Source organism: Lithobates pipiens, unplaced genomic scaffold (assembly GCF_037356315.1).
Source record: "Lithobates pipiens isolate NorthernLeopardFrog02 unplaced genomic scaffold, aLitPip1_a1.2 Scaffold_18, whole genome shotgun sequence".
NCBI classification, from domain to species: Eukaryota; Metazoa; Chordata; class Amphibia; order Anura; family Ranidae; genus Lithobates; species Lithobates pipiens.
Window position 1 is genome coordinate 200329596 of NW_027507758.1, and position 20157 is coordinate 200349752.

Here is a 20157-nt window from a genome sequence, read left to right on the forward strand (position 1 = left end):
AGGGGGTTAAAACCGTTATTGGGTAGTATATGGGGGTACCTAGCGCTATAAAAACCTGGCGGTGAACCTAAAAAAATAACTAGCTACTTAGCGGCACCAGTGACACTAATGCAGCGATCAGAAAAATGATCGCTTAGTGACACTGGCAAAAGGGGGTGAAAGGGTTAACTAGGGGCAATCAGGGGGTTAAAACCATTATTGGGTAGTATATCGGGGTACCTAGCGCTATAAAAACCTGGCGGTGAACCTAAAAAAATAACTAGCTACCTAGCGACACTAATGCAGCGTTCAGAAAAACGATTGCTTAGTGACACTGGCAAAAGGGGGTGAAAGGGTTAACTCTAGGGGCAATCAGGGGGTTAAACCTTTATTGGGGGGTAGGGGGCTACCCTGGATCTAACACTAACTGCCCTGACAGTAAATGATCACTGCAATCAGTGACACTGTGACTGGGGGGGGGGGCGGGGGGCGATCGGGGGGGGGGTTGTGTGCCTATGTGTTAGTGTAGTGTTGGTGCACACTTACTGTGTCCTCTCCTCGTAGTCCGGTCAATAAGACCGCCCCGAGGAGAATGACATCACTTCCTCCCTGCCTGTGTTTACTATGCACAGTGGGAGGAAGCTTCTCATTCGCCAGGAGCTATCGAGAGGGGATGGCCAGAAACCAACGGCCATCCCCTCATCCCGGATCGCTCCTGCAGCGAAACGGACCGCCGCATCCAGCGGGAGGGGGTCCGATCGGACCCCCAACCCGCTGGAAGGCGAGCACGTAAATGTACGTGCTTGTGCCTGTCGGTGCCATTGCACCGACGTACATTGCCATGCGGCGGTCCTTAAGTGGATAATGTATGGGACACTGAATACAAGATAACCAAAAACATATGCAGTAAATGTATTTAGAAAGAGACACTTTATTTTGTCTGCTTGTGCTGTAAACATTTACATAAAACAATGTATTGAGATGTGACCTATAAAGAAAAAACATTAGTCAAAGATATTGTGAGTTTTAACCACTACAGACCCGTTCTATAGCCGAAAGACGGCTACAGTGCGGACCTTAACTGCTGGGAGAGCATCCCAGGACGTCCTCGCGCGCTCAAGCGGGCCTGCGCACCCCCTGCAGGGCGCACTCTGTGATCAGTGAGTCAATGCTCTTCTGTGCCACCTGCCATTTCACAACAGTGCTGCCTACCAGTGACCACCAGCACCATCCATCAGTGCCCACAGTGCCACCCATCAGAGCCCACAGTGCCACCTATCGGTGTCACCTACCAGTGCCGCCCATCAGTGTCCACTAACAGTGCTTATACGTGTCACCTACCAGTGCCCATCAGATCCACCTTATCTGTGCCCATCAGTGCCTCCTTATCTGTGCCTATCAGTACCCACTAGTGTCGTCTCATAAGCGCATATCAATGAAGGAGAAAAATTACCTGTTTGCAAAATTTTATAACTATGAATTTTAAAACTATGAAACAATATTTCTTTATTTTTTTCAAAATTTTCCATTTTTTTTGTTTGTTTAGCAAAAAACAAAACAAAACCCCAGCTGTGATTAAATACCACAAAAAGAAAGCTCTATTTGTGTGAAAAAATTGATAAAAATTTCATTTGAGTACAGTGTTGTATGACCACGCAATTGTCATTCAAAGTGCGTCAGCGCTGAAAGCTAAAAATTGGTCTGGGCAGGAGGGGGGTTTAAGTGCCCAGTAAGGAAGTGGTTAAAAAAGGATAAAGATAGAAAAGAGAAAGATAATAAAAAAATTAACACTTGTGCTGTAAACGTTTTAATTAGGGATGCACCGAATGGGTCTTTTGGTGCTGAAACCGATACCGAAAATAAATCTTCCTTGATTCCGAAAACCAAAATTGACTGTTTTTAACCACTTCCCGACCAGCGCACGACGATGTACGTCGACAGAATGGCACGGGCAGGCATATTGGCGTACAGGTAGGTCCAATATTCAATGCCGCCCTGCCATCGGGAGCGCGGCGCGCTCCCGCGCTGGTCGGGACCCCCGTGAGTCCGGTCGCGGGACCCGCGGACTCGATCGCCGCGGGCATCCCCGCGATCGTCTCACGGAGCGACCGAATAGAGGAAATGCCGAGTAAACAGCATTTCTCCATTCTGCCTAGCAACTAGTGACGCTGATCTCTGCTCCATGTGATTGGAGCAGAGATCAGTGTTCACTAAATGAAAGCCCAACCCCCCCACAGTTAGTAACACACCCCTAGGAACACTTAACCCCTACACTGCCACCCACTGGTTAACCCCTTCACTGCCAGTGTCATTTACACAGGAATCACTGCATTTATATAGCAGTGATTACTGTATAAATGACAATGGTCCCAAAAATGTGTCAAAAATGTCCGATGGGTCCCCCACAATGTCGCAGTCACAATAAAAAATCGCTGATCGCCGCCATTACTAGTAAAAAAATAAATAATAAAAAATTATTAATAAAAATGCTATAAAACTATCCCTATTTTGTAAACGCTATAACTTTTGCGCAAACCAATCAAAAATATGTAGAAGAATACGTATCGGCCTAAACTGAGGGGAAAATATGTTTTTTTATATATTTTTGGGGGATATTTATTATTTTTTTCAAAATTGTCGCTCTATTTTTGTTTATAGCGCAAAAAATAAAAACCGCAGGGGTGATCAAATACCACCAAAAGAAAGCTGTATTTGTGGGAAAAAAAGGACGTCAATTTTGTTTGGGAGCCCCGTCGCACGACCGCGCAATTGTCAGTTAAAGCGACGCAGTGCCGAATTGCAAAAAGTGGTCTGGTCTTTGACCAGCAAATTGGTCCGGTCTGAAAGTGGTTAAAAAATATTTTCATACAGGAGATGGTCAGAGACCGGGGACATGGTACAGGAGATGGTCAGAGACTGGGGACATGGTACAGGAGATGGTCAGAGACTGGGGACAAGGTACAGGAGATGTCCAGAGACTGGGGTCAAGGTACAGGAGATGGTAAGAGACTGGGGACGTGGTACAGGAGATGGTCAGAGACTGGGAACGTGGTACAGGAGATGGTCAGAGACTGGGAACGTGGTACAGGAGATGGTCAGAGACTGGGGACGTGGTACAGGAGATGGTCAGAGACTGGGGACGTGGTACAGGAGATGGTCAGAGACTGGGGACGTGGTACAGGAGATGGTCAGAGAGTGCAGACACGATACAGGAGATCAATGCAGCCTCACCAGTGCCCATCATATGCAGCCTCACTGTGCCCAGCAGCTTACCAGTGCCCGTCATGTAGCCTGCCTGTGCCTCACCAGTGCATATAAACATACACATATAAAAACACACACACACACATATAATACACATAAACATACATATAAACATGCACACATATAACACATACACACATATATAACACACACATGCACACACAGAGGCATACAAACATATATATAGACAGTCTTTTTAAAAATTGGCAGCTGCAGCTCCTGTACCTTATAGCGGAGGTCCAGCCTAAAGTGGACCTTCCGCTCATCGGAACCCTCCCCCCCTCCGGCGCCACAATTAGCACCTTTCAGAGGGGAGGGGGGTGCAAATACCTGTACAGTACAGGTATTCTGCACCCACTTCCGGGATAGCTCTCTGCGGAAAGGGGCGTAGATTACGCCCCTTTCTGCAAGTGCCCGCCCCTTTCCGCAAGTGCCCCGCTGCCTGCTGGGAAACACACAGATCCCAGAGGCAGCGGGGACCGTCCTTATTGCACAGCGCGACTCGCGCATGCGCAGTAGGGAACTGGGAAATGCTCCATTTCCTGATTCCCATACCCAAGATGGTGGCGGCAGCACTCGAGACGATCTAGAGATCGGCTTCGGGTGCCGACATCGCGGGTGCGCTGGACAGGTAAGTGTCACTATTTTAAAAGTCAGCAGCTGCAGTATTTGTAGCTGCTGGCTTTAAAAAAAAAAAAAAAAACGCGGAGTCCCGGTGGACTCCCGCTTTATTCTCCATGCTGGGTACTGCACTCTAGGGGGAGGCAGAGAGCACAGCACACACTGCTAGACGCCTCTCCCTTGCTTTCACTTTCATAGTAAACAGCGTGCACGAGCTCCTGCACAACAGATTTACACATCGGCTGAGGGGCCATATGCAGCCCCCGCTGGGGATAGGGGGACTTTATAGCGAGACCCCACGGGCGCCTGCAGCATGGGTGAGGAAGGAGGGGAGGAGGACAGACTAAAGATGGAATGACACCCCCGTGATGGCGGGGCCAATCCCAGCAGACCCCGTCCCATTTTCTATGCCAGTATCTGTGATAATTTTCTTTCGGCTTTTTGCCAAAAAAAATATGTTAGATATGTTTCGGCGGCCGACATTTCGGTGCATCCCTAGTTTTCAGAAAACAATGAAAAAGAGAGAAATAAAGATTGAAAGAGAGAGAGTGAGAGAGTGAAAGAGAAAAAAGAAAGAAAGAGAGAAAGAAAAAATAAAGAATGAAAGCAAGAGAGCGGGAAAGAAATAATAAGAATAATTAAGAATTCAAGAGAAAGAGAGAGCGAGAGAGAAATAAAGAAAGTCAAATATATGGGCAACTCAAGCACCCTGAAAGTGAGTTCTCTCTCTGCTGTTACTGAAATTACCGCAGGGGCGTACCTAGAGCATTTGGCACCCGGGGCGGATCCTATATCTGACACCCCCCACCTTGAAATGTAAAAACATCACATTGTGCCCCCTGCATCCTTCAATATCTTTTTGTCACTACTGTGTACGCCCTTTCTACAACTGCACCTTTGGACCCCTTTACATTATATGGCACCCTGCACCTCTGGACCCCTTCACATTACACCGCACTCTGGACCCCTTCACATTACACAGCACCCTGCACCTCTGGACCCCTTTACATTACACAGCCCTTGTACCTCTGGACCCCTTTGTATTACACTGCACCCTGCACCTCTTGACCCCTTTACATTACATAGCCCTTGTACCTCTGGACCCCTTTACATTATATGGCACCCTGCACCTCTGGACCCCTTCACATAACACAGCACCCTGCACCTCTTGACCCCTTTACATTACACAGCCCTTTTCCCTTTGGATCCCTTTACATTATATGGCACCCTGCACCTCTTCACATAACACAGCACCCTGCACCTCTTGACCCCTTTACATTACACAGCCTTTGTACCTCTGGACCCCTTTACATTATATGGCACCCTGCACCTCTGGGCCCCTTCACATTACACAGCACCCTACACTTCTGGACCCCTTTACATTACACAGCCCTTGTACCTCTGGACCCCTTTACATTATATGGCACCCTGCACCTCTGGACCCCTTTACATTACACAGCCCTTGTACCTCTGGACCCCTCTGCATTACACTGCACCTCTTGACCCCTTTACATTATATGGCACCCTGCACCTCTGGACCCCTTCACATTACACAGCACCCTGCACCTCTGGACCACTTTACATTACACAGCCCTTGTACCTCTGGACCCCTTTACATTATATGGGACCCTGCACCTCTGGACCCCTTTACATTACACAGCCCTTGTACCTCTGGACCCCTCTGCATTACACTGCACCTCTTGACCCCTTTAAATTACACAGCCCTTGTACCTCTGGACCCCTTTACATTATACGGCACCCTGCACGTTACACAGCACCCTACACCTCTGAACCCCTTTACATTACACAGCCCTTGTACCTCTGGACCCCTTTGCATTACACTGCACCTCTTGACCCCTTTACATTACACAGAATCCTGCACCTCTGAACCCCTTTACGTTACACAGCCCCCTGCTGAACCTCTGAACCCCCCTTACAGACACCCCCCTAACAGTTCTGGCAGACCCTCTCCTTATAGTAAAAAACCCCCCTAAAGTGCAGACCCCCCGCTACAGTGTAGACCTCCCGCTACAGTATAAACCCCCGCCACAGTACAGACCCCCGCTACAGTGCAGAGCCCCCACTACAGTACAGACCCCGCTACAGTGCAGATCCCCCACTTACATTATACGGCACCCTGCACCCCTTCACGTTACACAGCACCCTACACCTCTGAACCCCTTTACATTACACAGCCCTTGTACCTCTGGACCCCTTTGCATTACACTGCACCCTGCACCTCTTGACCCCTTTACATTACACAGAATCCTGCACCTCTGAACCTCTTTACGTTACACAGCCCCCTGCTGAACCTCTGAACCCCCCTTACAGTTCTGGCAGACCCTCTCCCTATAGTAAAACCCCCCCCTAAAGTGCAGACCCCCGCTACAGTGCAGACCCCCCGCTACAGTGTAGACCTCCCGCTACAGTACAGACCCCCGCTACAGTACAGAGCCCCCACTACAGTACAGACCCCCGCTACAGTGCAGACCCCCCACTACAGTGCAGACCCCCCTAACACAATACAGCCCCCGTTCAGAACACACACGGAGAGCCCAGGTAATGGCTTCGCATTCAAGCCAGTTGGCACACCCGGGACCCGGTGTCCTATCATATTGTGTCCCCCATCGGATAGTGTCCTCTGTGTACTGCGCATGCGCAGTACACAGCACACACAGATTCTGAAAATAGCCGAAGATGAGTCCAGGTTCTAGCCCCACCATCCAAGTGGACATAGAGTTAGAATATAAAAGAGCCGAGCACAGCGAGGCCGTGCCCGAAGTGTGGCAAGGGAAGCGAACCCGCGAGGGGCACTCTAATCGGCAGCCCTATGTCCACTTGGATGGTGGGGCTAGCATCTCCACTCACGGAGCAGGTGGCGTTCATCTTCAGAGATTTTCCGAAGATCCTTCTGCTCCATACTGTGCAAGCGCTGTGCCTGCGCAGTATCCGATGGCCGGTGTCCTATCATCAGGGGCGTAACTATAGGGGGTGCAGCAGTCGCGACCGCAACCGGGCCCTGTGATGCAGGGGGCCCATGCAGCCCCCTCTACATATGGCCGGCAGCAGCATAGGCAGCTAGGGGTACCAGTGCACCATGCACACGGGTGGCTGGAGGTGGAGGGTGACTAGCAGAGCTCCATGCTCGACTATCGCACTGGCTGCTCTTTAGTTGTGCATTCCCCGCATGACCTCTGTCCTCGGCTGGCTCCTCAGAGTACCCCTCTCCAGCTCCATGCATTGCTGCTCAGTCCAATGTCTGTTCTCCCGGGTAAACAAACTTTAAGCACACAGATGCAGTGCAGCCCTATGAGAGCCGGCTCGCGGAGGACACTGCAGGCTTGTCTGCCAGCCCTCCTCCTCCCCCATCATACACAGATGATGAAAGGTCTTTCTGGGAGATATGCTGCTCGCCCGTCCAGCACACTGGATGGAGCCCAGGCCAACATGGATGAGTGAGCGGCCTACAGCTTGGTCATGGTGAGTGAGAGGACCCCATCCCCCACACACCATTACATACCCCCTCCATCTCCCCCTGGAGACAGGAACCCCTTCTCACGTGGGGACAAGGACCCCCACCTCCCCTGGGGACAGGGACTCCTTCTCACCTGCGGGCAGTAACTTCATCTGTCCTGGAGAAAAGGACCTCATCTCTTCTGGGGACGGGGACCCCATCCTGCCTAGGGACAGTCCCCCAATGGGGCACCTAAAAATAAAAAATAATAATAATAAAAAAAAATATTGATGCCAGTGGTGGAACTACAGGGCTCACAAAGGTCATACCTGTGACCACGCCCTGGAGTTCCACCGCTGGACTCGGAGGGAAGGGCACTGGCTGGGGTTCAGGGGGGCCCTTCATGGTTCCTTGCATCGGGGCCCTGAAGGTTCTAGTTACGCCACTGCCTATCATATATGGTCCCCTATCGGATAGTGTCCGCTGTGTGCTGCGCATGCACAGTACGGGGCAGAAGAAACTTCTGAAAATCTCTGAAGATGAACGGCGCCTGCGCTGTGAGTGGAGGTGGTAGCCCCACCATTCAAGCGGACATAGAGTTAGAATAAAAAGAGCCGAGCGCAGCGAGGCCGAGCCCGAAGCTTGACAAGCGAAGCTTGGCGAGCAAAGCTCGCCCGCGAGGGGCCCTCTAATTTGCATACACCGTACACAGCGGACACTATACGATGGGGGACCATATATGATAGGACACTGGCACAACGATCCTGCATGCAGGAGGGGCGGCTTCACTCTGCTTGGCTGTGACAGCTAAGGGGTTGTGCGAGACTGATCAGAGCCGCGAAGGGGTTGTGCCGACTGGCCTCTCAGCCCCACCCCCCAAACTCGGGCGGGCTGTGTGTGTGTGTGTATTTTGTCACTACCGTACTCATCGTAATGGGCGCACACACCTTTTTTTCGGTGGCTGTCTAGACCGTGCATTTGCAAACCACGGCTGGCTTGACCGCAGTGCTCCCATGTAATGGTATCACGACACACTCACACGGTCACTTTAATCTGTCGTTGTGCCAGGATGTTAACAGCTGCCGTCTCCTTTTAGTTCTAGCACCGTAACACCTGTCAGGGATGCTACTAGTTCCATAGCTCCAAACAAGTCCTCCATCTAATTTCACCGGCAACCTTCCACTTGTTTTTCTCTATGAATTCTGCCTGAGCCCGGCCCAGAACGTAGGGTCAGCAAAGTCTACAGACAGACCCGGCTATTCCTTCTCAGTCTAAATCCTACTCTCCTACCACAGACCGAAACATACCATCATTCACAACCGCTTAGTTACACGCGCTGTGTGCTGTAACTGTCAGCCTTAGGGTCCACCTCCCAGTCTCCTCATTGGTTAGGAACTATCGCCTCCCCTTCTTTTTGGCCAATCATCAGTGGATTGCACGTGTTCCACGGGGTTGACGGGAAATGTAGTTAGTAATGGCCACAAAGTAACAGAGTCTCTGCTCTACAGTGTCTCTTTAAACTACAGGTTCCAGATATAGACAAACGCTGTTTTTTTTTTTTTTTTTTAATACACGTATCCTTCGCCTTACGGATGTGAGAGGATTTGGGGGAAGAATTGGTTCTTTAGAGGAGTCGTAGTTTGATGTTCTGTGGGAGGTAAGGCTAAAACCATACAGTGAGGATTTATTCATTACTTTCCAAAGAACTTTCTAGATGTCTCTTGAGACATGCTACTGCTGAAGTATTTGCATTGTAAAGATTGAATTTACTTGCAATGGGAACGGATAGTGAAAGGTGAAAAGCTGTTTGGAATTGATGTTTTTAACCTCAAACTAAAGTATAAGTAAATTCTGAAAATATATTTATTTTATTTGTGACGTTAAAATGGTGTTGTACCCAAAAACAAAAATGTTATATATCGTGTGTATATTCTAAAGCAGCCTTTCCCAACCTTGTTAGCACAGGGGGAACCCTTGAAAAAGATGTTGTGGTATCGAAACACCTTAGTCAATCAGGGGTCATTTTGACAAAGGGGCCTTATGTTGGTAGTAGTGAGAGCGAAGAATGCCATCCTTAAAATCATGCTGCTGGCTCTGCCAAATGGCATTGGTTCCAGAACTATGCAGGCACTGACAGATGGGAGGTAAGTAAATCACAGCTCAAGCAACACAAGAGTTTCATGGAACCCTGGTTGAGAATGGCTGTTCTATAGGCAATTACATAGTAACATAGTTAGTATGGTTGAATAAAGACACCAGTCCAACCTGAGTGAGTGTCTACAATTGTTCCTATCCCTGTACACTGCACATTCACATGGGTCCCTACCCTTAAGGAGCCCACAACCCAAGGTCCCCATTCATATATGAAGGCCAATTTTGGACAGAAGCCAATTAACCTACCTGCAGGTCTTTGGAGTGTTGGAGGAAACCGGAGTACCCAGAGGAAACCCACACAGGCACAGGGAGAACATGCAAACTCCAGGCAGGTAGTGTCATGGTTGGGATTTGGAACCAGCGACCTTTCTTGCTGCTAGGCAAGAGTGATCACCACTACACGACTGTGCTGCCAATGATACCTTGCTTCCAGCATAAGTGATTCCTGTATAGGTTCTGTATCCTGAAACGCCACATTTCAGAAAGCAGGCTCTGTGAATTCTGTGATACAGTAGTGTTTACCCACAGGGAGTAGTGAACAGGTTTCAGAGATATCAAGGAAATAAACTCTTTAAAAAGTAAGTTTACTTGCAACTTTCAGCATCGTTCAAAACGATTTGAATAGGTTAGACATATTTGAAATGCAACGTGCAAAAGAATAATGATTTTATATTTTGACCATAGGTACACGTTAAAGCGGAGTTCCACTCGTTTGTAAATCTATTAAAAGTCAGCAGCTACAAAAAGTGTAGCTGCTGATGCTTACTAAACAGACGCTCACCTGTCCTATGGTCCAGCGATGCAGGTCCGAAGCCTCGCTCCCCTCCCCCGCCTCTCCGTGGTGCTGGCATTGTAAGTGTGGGCACCAGGCTGTGACAGGTTGGCATCTCTCTTAGTGGCCAGGGAATCTTCTGGGGCCTGTGACGTGTCCCAGAAGATTGCAGAGAGGGAGGGGGAGAGGAGGAGTCACCTAGGCAGCAATGTGACAAGAGCAGGAAGTGGGAGCTGGGTACCTGTAAAAACTAGGTACCCACCCCAAAAAAAAAATGACGTGCCAAATGTGGCATGTCAGGAGGCGAGAGTGCTTTACCACTCGCCGGCCGCATATATACGTCGGCAGAATGGCATGGCTGGGCAAAGTAATGTACCTGTATGTGACAGGTTACGCTGGGATACCTGCAATCGTGTCACGGAGCTGAAGAATGGGGAGATGACAGTGTAAACAGCATCTCCCCGTTCTGCCTAGTGACAGGACACTGATCGTCTGCTCCCTGTCATTGGGAGCAGCGATCAGTGTTGTGTCACTGCTAGCCCATCCCCCAGACAGTTAGAAACACTCCCCCAGGACACACTTAACCCCTCCCTGCCCCCTAGTGGTTAACCCCTTCACTACTAGTGGCATTTTTACAGTAATCAATGCAATTTTATAGCATTGATCGCTGTATTAAAGCGAGATTCCACTGTCTGCAAGTATTTATTTTTGTTGGCAATATGACAATCAATAATAGTATTAAATATAGCACTCACTTCTTTTGTATTCGACTTGATTATCTGTCCGTTTTGTCCGATTTGGATAACTTATAAAATTTCATCACGATCGTTTCCATTTTGCCTGTGGGCATGTGAAGCCCACAGGCATCCTCTTCCGGGATACGGGCATGCTGATGGACCAGCATGCACCACCCGTTAGAGCGCCGATCTCGCGCATGTGCAGTATCGCCGCCATCAATTGCACAGGTTGTCATCACAACAGGCGGCGTCGTAGGAAGTCCCGCCCCGTTGTGATGGCAACAAAGATAACTCTCATATAACCGGCGTCCTCCTTCCGAAATCTCACGAGATTTCGCAATTACTATGTCCCCCATGGATTCTTGGGAAATAGCTTAGAAATTTCCCAGGGACCATTGCGAGGCTGATAACCACGCCTACTCCCACGGGAGGACAGCCCGGAAGTCAGCACAAACATCTGAAATATAAGGTAAGTACTGAATAATATTTTTTTTTCAGGGTTCATTACTGTAAGTATGTTATCGTGCTTTAAATAACGAGAAGAAATTTTTTTAGGTACAAAACAGCTTTAATGCCAATGGTCCCAAAAATGTGTCAAAATTGTCCGATGTGCCCACAGTAATGTCGCAGTCACGATAAAAATCGCTGATCGTCGCCATTACTAGTAAATAGGGATGAGCTTCGTGTTCGAGTCGAATGACGGAGTGATCACTTGTAAACTTGTATCACTTGTAAACAAACCGGCGTCATGTTATGACGCCGGTTCCTCCCTCCCCTCTCTGTACCGATCGGTACAGCGGAGGGGAAAGAGATCGGTGTCAGCAGCGATGTGGGCTGCATCTGCAGTGCCCACATTGCTGCTCACCGAATTTAACCCCTCAATTCCCTGCCAATACTCTGCAATACCAGTGCATACTCTGCAGTACCCTGCCATTACTCTGCAGTACCCCGCCATTACTCTGCAGTACCCCGCCATTACTCTGCAGTACCCCGCCATTACTCTGCAGTACCCTGCCATTACTCTGCAGTACCCTGCCATTACTCTGCAGTACCCTGCCATTACTCTGCAGTACCCTGCCATTACTCTGCAGTACCCTGCCATTACTCTGCAGTACCCTGCCATTACTCTGCAGTACCCCGCCATTACTCTGCAGTACCCCGCCATTACTCTGCAGTACCCCGCCATTACTCTGCAGTACCCCGCCATTACTCTGCAGTGCAGTACCCTGCCATTACTCTGGAGTACCCTGCCATTACTCTGCAGTACCCCCCAATACTCTGCAGTACCCCCCAATACTCTGCAGTACCCCCCAATACTCTGCAGTACCCCGCCATTACTCTGCAGTGCAGTACCCTGCCATTACTCTGGAGTACCCTGCCATTACTCTGCAGTAACCCCCATTACTCTGGAGTACCCCCCAATACTCTGCAGTACCCTGCTATTACTCTGTAGTACCCCGCCAATACTCTGCAATACCCTGCCATAAATTGCCATACCCAGCCATACTCGGTGATACCCTGAAATACCCAGCCATAGACGCCCCCCACCCCTCACCGCCCTCCGGTGCTTCTACCAACTCGCCAGTACGATCAAAGCCAGAATCTTTTTTTTATTTTTTATTTCAGGCTTCCCAGCCTAGAGGTGAGATGTGGGGTCATATTGACCCCCAGATTTCACTGTAAAGAGGACCTGTCACCCCATATTCCTATTACAAGGGATGTTTACATTCCTTGTAATAGGAATAAAAGTGATCAAAAATATATTTTTGGGGAAAAAAATGTCAAACTAAAATAAAGTAAAATGAACAATAAAAAATAAAATTTTTTTTTTAAAGCGCCCATGTCCCCATGTGCTCGCATGCAGAAGCGAATGCATGCGTAAGCCCCGCCCACATATGAAAACGGTGTTCAAACCACACATGTGAGGTATCGCCGAGAACGTTAGAGCGAGAGCAATAATTCTAGTCCTAGACCTCCTCTGCAACTCAAAACATGTAACCAGTAAAAAAAATTGTAAGCGTCGCCTATGGGGATTTTTTAAGTAGCGACGTTTGGCGCCATTCCACGGGCATGTGCAATTTTGAAGAGTGACATGTTTGATATCTATTTACTCAGCATAACTTCATCTTTCACTTTATGCAAACATTGGGCTAACTTTACTGTTTTTTTTGTTTGTTTTTTAAGCACAAAACATTTTTTTTCCCCCCAAAAAACGCGTTTGAAAAATTGCTGTGCAAATACCGAGATAAAAATTTGCAACGACCACCATTGTATTCTCCAGGGTCTTTTGGTATGCATATGCTGTGTGTGTGAAATAACCTGATAATATGACAATTTTGTGGAAAAAAAAAAAAAAAAAAGGAAATAGGCCGTCAGTACTTCAGGTGTGATCAATTTTCAGATATTGGCACCATAGCTTGTGGACTCTATAACTTTCACAAAGACCAAATAATATCCACCAATTTGTACTTATTTTTACCAAAGATATGTAGTAGTATGAATTTTGCCCAAAATTTATGAAGAAAAAATTACTAATCTGCTAAATTTTATAACAGAAACGAAGAAAAATTCATTTTTTTGCAGAATTTTCGGTCTTTTTTCTTTTATAGCACAAAAAATAAAAAACTGAGAGGTGATTAAATACCACCAAAAGAAAGCTCTATTTGTGTGAAAAAAAGGACAAACATTTCCTTTAGGTCCAGTGTTGCATGACTGAGTAATTGTCATTCAAAATGTGAGGGCACCGAAAGCTGAAAATTGGTCTGGTTATTAAGGGTGTTTAAGTGCCCAGTGGTCAAGTGGTTAATAATAGAGCTTGCAGTCAGTAGTGTTAGGAGATAGTGCGTGCTGTCTGCGTGCTCTGTACCCAGTACATACCGCTATAATATAGGGCAGGCCCCAACTTACAAACATCTCCTACTTGCAAACGCAAGGAGATAGCAGCAAGTGAGATGAAAAAAGATGGACGACAAAACAAATTATCCAGGGGTGATAACCCTTCCCTATGTTTTCCAAAAAGCTTAAAAATAGTTTGTTTGACTGGAGCTACACTTTAAAAATGTACCGGTTGAAAATTACAAACAGATTCAACTTAACACAACAAACCTACACAGTCCCTGTCTTGTTTGCACCGCCTGTATACTGCTGTTCTGAGTATATAGGGCCTGGGGGCCACACGCATTTCCTTTTTTTAATATGGGAACGGGGTTCCCCTTAATATGCGTACAAGACCCAAATAGGCTGGTAATGGGCAGGGAGGGCTACCCATGCCATTTTTCTGAATGATTTTCAACCATATTGCAGGAACCAGATATAACATTAAAACCGCAAGCAGTTTTAAATGGTGTTATTTCCGTTTAATGTCATTTTTGTGCAGGGACTGTTCCAAACACGGGAAACACGTGGCACTTCACAGGCATACTACAGACACCCCCCAGGCACCATATTTAAAGGAATATTTCACCTTTTTTTTTCACTTTAATCGTCATTAAAATCAGTGCTCCCGCCAAAACGGCAGTTTTTAAAACTTTTTTTTTGCAGTGACCCATGTCCCCTGAGGCAGGAGGCAGGTCCCCAAACCCTTTTTAGGACACTATCTTGCATATTAGCCGTTAAAATTAGCACTTTCCATTTCGAACGTTCGAGTCCCATAGACTTCAATGGGGTTCTAACGTTCGTTTCGAACGCGGGGGTCGTTCGCACGTTCTGGTGCGAACCGAACCGGGGGGTGTTCGGCTCATCCCTACTAGTAAACAAAAAAATATATAAAAATGCCATAAAACTAGCCCCTATTTTGTAGACGCTATAACTTTTGCACAAACCAATCAACGCTTATTGCAATTTTTTTTTTTTTTACCAAAAATATGTAGAATACGTATCGGCCTAAACTGAGAAAAAAATGTTTTTATATGTTTTTGGGGGGTATTTATTATAGCAAAAAGTAAAAAATAATGCCTGTGTTTTTTTTTTTTTAAATTGTCGCTTTTTTTATTTAGAGCACAAAAAATAAAAACCGCAGAGGTGATCAAATACCACCAAAAGAAAGCTCTACTTATGGGAAAAAAAGGACATCAATTTTGTTTGGGAGCCACGTCACACGACCGCGCAATTGTCAGTTAAAGCGACGCAGTGGCGAATTGCCAAAAGTGCTCTGGTCAGGAAGGGGGTAAATCCTTACAGGGCTGAAGTGGTTAAAGCGGAAGCTCCACTTGTGGGTGGAACTCCGCTTTAACTGTTGTTGACTTGGCTTCCAAATTTACTAGATCTCAGGCCCCACCTCATAATTTACAGTATTTAAAGGATCTGCTACTGACTGCATGGTCATCGTTAGTTGTCATGACATTATAGTTGAGCAATGTATGTTTACATGAAACTATCTAAGATGGGAATTTTCTCCCAATTTCTGCTGTCTCGAAGACAAATGGCAATCTCCCCAGAAAACATAGACAAAAAAAAAAGCTTTTGTCCTTCCCTACTCTATCCAGACTTGAAAAAGTAATTTATCTATACAGTACTGTGCAAAAGTTTTTGGGGCAGGTTTAACCGAATGCCAACCAGCCGCCACAGTTGTACTTCAGCAGCATGGCTCGGCTGCACAAATCGCCGCTATGCTACGTCGGTAGCATAAACGGCCACTAGGGGGTGCACGCTCATGCCCCCTGCTTGCTCCCCGAGCTGCTGCGAGTACCCGGCGGTCTCGCGCGTTTGCTTGGGGGATAGGAGATGGGAGCTATGTGTGTAAACCAGGGGTTGACAAATTTGCTTGGAATCTAGGAGCCAGCTAAAAAAGTTAGGAGCCAGGTCCGTGACGGCGATCTGGACCTGTCCCTGGCCTGACATGGAGACGAGTGAGGGGAAGATAGCCCCCAGCCCCCCACCTGTCTCCAAGTCATTGCCCATAGCTCTTAGAGGGACATTTTTAAATTGCATTTTAGTGTAAATATGAAATGTGAGGTCTCTCTGACCCCAGATCTCATATATAAAAGAGGACCTGTCATGCTTTTTTCTATCACAAGGGATTTTTACATTCCTTGTAATAGGAATAAAAGTGACACACATTTTTTTTTTTTTAAAAGAACAGTGAAAAAAATAAAAATAAAAGTTAAAATAAGAAAAAAAAATAGTTTTAAATGTGCCCTGTCTTGCCAAGCTTGCGTGCAGAAGCGAACGCATATATGAAAGCGGTGTTCAAACCACACATGTGAGGTATCGCTAAGTAGAGTAGAGTAAGAGTAATAATTCTAGCCTCAGACCTCCTCTGTAACTCAAAACGTGCAACCTGAAGAATTTTTTAAACGTCGCCTATGGAGATTTTAAAGGGTAAAAGTTTGTCGCCATTCCATGAGCGGGCGCAATTTTGAAGCGTGACATGTTGGGTATCGATTTACTCGGCGTAACATTATCTTTCACAATATAAAAAAAAAAAAAAATTGGGCTAACTTTACTGTTGTCTTTTTTTTTTTTTATTAAATAAAAAAATTTTCCCCAAAAAAAGTGCGTTTGTAAGTCCGCTGTGCAAATATGGTGTGACAGACAGTATTGCAACGACCACCATTTTACTCTCTAGGGTGTTAGAATAAATAATAATAAAAAAAAAAATATATATATATAATATAATATAATATATATATATATATATTTGTTTTGTTTTGTTTTGTTTAGGGGTTCTAAGTAAAGGGATGGAGAAAGACTGGCCCATTAGCATTGTTGGTTGTAATTCCAACGGCCACCACAAGAGGGCGCCAGATTCCAGAAGGGACCATAGGATCACAGAAGGCCTCAAAGCCGGGGGCTCAATTACCGGCCGCCTGCGGCGCGGCCCGACGCAATCGCGCGGGGGGGGGTCCACGGAGACGGGATACCCCCAGCTATGCTGCCCCAGGCGCAAGGTCGCTGATTTTAGTCGCCAATGCGACCTGGCGACCGGGTTTTGTCGAGCACTGGTTTAAACACAGTTTCCAGTTCTCTGAGCAGTGAACTGACAGATCGTCTGTTCATACAGAGTATGAACAGCGATCTGTTAGTTTGCCTGCACAGTCCCACCCCCCCTTCAGTTAGAACACTCTATAGGATACATATTAACCCCTTCACTGCTCCCTAGTGTTAACCTCTTCACTGTCAATGACATTTTACAGCAATCAATGCAATTTGATCGCACTGATTGCTATATTAATGCCAATGGTCCCAAAAATGTGTCAAAATTGTCTGACGTGTCCGCCATAATGTTGCAGTCACGATAAAAATCGCTGATTGCCACCATTACTAGTAAAAAAATTTTTATAAAAATGCCATAAATCTATCCCCTATTTTGTAGACTATAACTTTTGCAAAAAAACTTTTGCAATTTATTTTTTTAACAAAAATATGTAGGAGAATACGTATCGGCCTAAACTGAGGAAAAAATATTTTTTTTTAGATATTTTTTGGGGATATTTATTAAAATGCTTTTTTTTTTTTTTTTTTAATTATAGTGCAAAAATAAAAATCGCAGAGGTGGTCAAATACCACCAAAAGAAAACTCTATTTGAGGGACAAAAAGGACTTTAATTTTGTTGGGGAGCCATGTCGCACGACCCCACAATTGTCAGTTAACCACTTAAGGACCAGGCCTCTTTTTCAGATTTTGGTGTTTACATGTTTAAAACATTTTTTTGCTAGAAAATTACTTAGACCCCTTTCACACCACACCGCCTATTGCGTCAGCGGTAAAACCGCCGGATTTGCGGCACATTTTGGGCGCTAGCGAGGCGCTTTTACGTCCCGCTGGTGGCCGCGAAAGGGTTAAAACCGCCGGCAATACGCCGCAATAGCGGCGTTTTGCCGGCGGTATTACAGCGCTGCCCCATTGATTTCAATGGGGAGCAGCGGTGGAGGAGCGGTAAACACACCGCTCCAAAGAAGCTGCTGGCAGGACTTTTTTCTGACGACCTGCCAGCGCATCGCTGTAGTGTGAAAGCCCTCGGGCATTCACACTACATACAATGGTGCAGCTTCTTTAGATTGCAGATGCTATTTCTAACGCTATAGTGCCTGCAAAACGCCCTGGTGTGAAAGTGGTCTTAGAACCCCCAAACATTATTATATATATTGTTTTTTTTCTAACACCCTAGAGAATAAAATGGCGGTCATTGAAATACTTTTTTTCACACGGTATTTGCGCAGCGGTCTTACAAGCGCACTTTTTTTGGCAAAAATATATATATATTGTGAAAGATAATGGTACGCCGAGTAAATTGATACCCAACATGTCATGCTTCAAAATTGCACCCGCTCGTGGAATGGCGTCAAACTTTTAGCCTCAAAAATCTCCATAAGCGACATTTAAATAATTTTACAGGTTGCATTTTTTGCGTTACAGAGGAGGTCTAGGGCTAGAATTATTGCTCTCGCTCTACCAATCGCGGCAATACCTCACATGTGTGGTTTGACCACCGTTTACATATGCGGGCGCTACTCACTTATGCGCTCGCTTCTGTGCGCAAGCTCGTCGTGACGGGATGTTTTTAAAAACCTTTATTTTTTTTATTTTTTTTTACACTGTTTAAAAAAAAAATGGATCACTTTTATTCCTATTACAAGGGATGTAAACATCCCTTGTAATAGAAAAAAGCATGACGGGTCCTCTTAAATATGAGATCTGGGGTCAAAAAGTCCTCAGATCTCATATTTGACCTAAAATGCAAAAAAAAAAAAAAATATTAAAAAAAAAATATACCTTTATAAGAGGTATGGGCGGAAGTGACTTTTTTACGTCGCTTCCGCCCTCCTATGGTATAGAGACAAGTGGGGGCCATCTTAGTCTCACTCGTCTCCATACCCAGCTAGGAAAAGGACCCGATCGCCTCTGCCGCTACCGATGGCTCCGGTAATCGGCGGGAGGGGGGGTGGCACCTCTCCCGCCGCCGATAGCCGTGATCTCGCGGCGAATCTGCCGCGGAGACTACTGTTATTGTACAGACGACCGGCGCCTGAAGAGATGGATATCTCGGTTGTGGCAGCAGCTGCTGCCGTTACCGAGATATCCCACTTGAAAAATAGGACGTACATCGGCGTGCGCTGGTCGTTAAGTGGTTAAAGCGACGCAGTGCCGAATCGCAAACAGCGGTCTGGTCTTTGGCCAGCCAAATGGTCCGGGGCTTAAAGTGGTTGTAAACCCTCCCCCACAACTTTGTCCCATGTAAATCAGCATAAAGAACACTGCTTGTAGATATCGCCTTACTTGCTTAGTATTGTTGTAATCCTTTTTGTTCTTTAGAATGAGGTCACTGAGCATGCCCAGATCTCCCCTGATTTACGGCACACTCTCTATGTCTTCTCTATCTGTTATCAGGACTTCCTACGGCACAACACTGAACTCCCAGGAGACTGCAGAATCATTCAGAGCTTCCTCCTACACATCATGTGACCATGTGACATGACATACAATGTAAACCTGGCCATTACTGCAGTCTTATCAGCTGAAGCTGATAAGACTGACAAAGGGAAACATTAGACATCTGCAGAAGTAAATACTATGAAATAAAACAAGTCAGCTATGAACAGGGAAGCAGGGTTGTCATAGAAATGTTGGATTGAGAAGGGGGCTTGGTTAACAGTACAGGAAGTGCTCAATGTAAGGGTGGAAATACACTCCACTGTGGACTCAGAAAACAATACTTAAGATGGTGCTGCCTAACCCCTGGAAACAAGATTTTTAAAGTTTCTTTAAACAGTAAGTAATAATATGCGATTTGGGCTGGATTACAATGGCTATAGTCTGATAATTACTTATTATAATTGACTAAATGAGGAGAAGCATCAGAGTGGGAGAGTTTACTTCCTCTTTAAGTGGTTAAAAAAAATGCTATAAATTAAGAATGCTTTCAGAAAGAGAGTGAAAAATTGTTGATGTATTTTTTTCAATTAACAAAATGGAGCGCAAATGTAGAGAAGAGTAAGCCAAAACGGAAAATTGTATACTCGCCTTTCTGTAATTTTCCTTTCATGGTGCATCTCCATGGCGGCACACACTGGGTTGTGACTCCGCCTCCACAAACTGACAGGATTGATCAGCTATAAATTTGAAGGAGAGGCACCCCACTTCTTTCTCTGTAACTATCATCCTAAAGAAGGGGTGGGATGCTGTGTGCTGCCATGGAGATGCGTCAGGAAAAAAAAATTACGGAAAGTTGAGTGTA

At 46.3% G+C, this 20157-nt stretch overlaps 1 protein-coding gene across 1 annotated transcript in view; it reads left to right on the plus strand.

The window, feature by feature from the left end:
- Nucleotides 1-8801: 8801 nt before the first annotated feature.
- The window catches only part of GGPS1 (geranylgeranyl diphosphate synthase 1), a 194752-nt gene continuing 183396 nt past the window's right edge, over nt 8802-20157 (plus strand). The window contains exon 1 of the mRNA XM_077486528.1: nt 8802-8975. The gene's annotated coding sequence lies outside the window, so the exon portion shown is untranslated. The remainder of the gene's footprint in view (nt 8976-20157) is intronic.